The sequence below is a fragment of the Arachis duranensis genome, chromosome 5 (assembly GCF_000817695.3).
Source record: "Arachis duranensis cultivar V14167 chromosome 5, aradu.V14167.gnm2.J7QH, whole genome shotgun sequence".
Lineage (NCBI taxonomy): Eukaryota > Viridiplantae > Streptophyta > Magnoliopsida > Fabales > Fabaceae > Arachis > Arachis duranensis.
The window spans coordinates 88,453,674-88,454,514 of NC_029776.3; positions in this window are offsets into that span (position 1 = coordinate 88,453,674).

Consider the following 841-nt stretch of genomic DNA (forward strand, 5'->3'; position numbering starts at 1 on the left):
GGATGTGACTTATCCATATAAAATCTCTTCAAGATCTTCTCTGTGTATGTTGTTTGATGAATAAAGATCCCATTTTTTATATGCTTGATCTGCAGGCCGAGACAAAATTTAGTTCTTCCAAGATCTTTCATCTCAAACTCTTCTTTTAGAGTTTTTTATAATTGTTGGAATCTCTTCAGGAGTTCCAATGATATTTAAATCATCAACGTACACAGCAATTATAATGAATCCAGATGCGGATTTCTTTATGAAAACACATGGACAAATATCATCATTTTTGAATCCATTTTTGGCCAGATATTCAGTAAGACGATTATACCACATTCGTCCAGATTGCTTTAGACCATATAAAAATCTTTGCAATTTGACTGAGTATAACCCTTGCGAATATTCATTGGATGGTTTAGATATCTTTAGTCTTTCAGGGACTTTCATATAGATATCTCGATCTAATGAGCCGTATAAATAGGTTGTTACCACATCCATTAAATGCATATGCAATTTATGATATGCAGATAAACTGACCAAATAACGCAATGTTATCGCATCCACTACAGGGGAATACGTTTCTTCATAATCTATACCGGGCCTTTGTGAAAAACCTTGTGCCACAAGTCGGGCTTTATAGCGCACAACTTCATTTTTCTCATTTCGTTTTCTCACAAATACCCACCGGTATCCAACATGTTTTACATCTTCTGGTGTACGGACTACAGGTCCAAAGACTTCACGTTTTGCAAGTGAGTCTAATTCAGCCTTCATGGCTTCTTTCCATTTTTGGCCAATCATTCCTTTGTCGATATTCTTCGACTGATCTTGGCTCAAGATCCTTACTTTCATG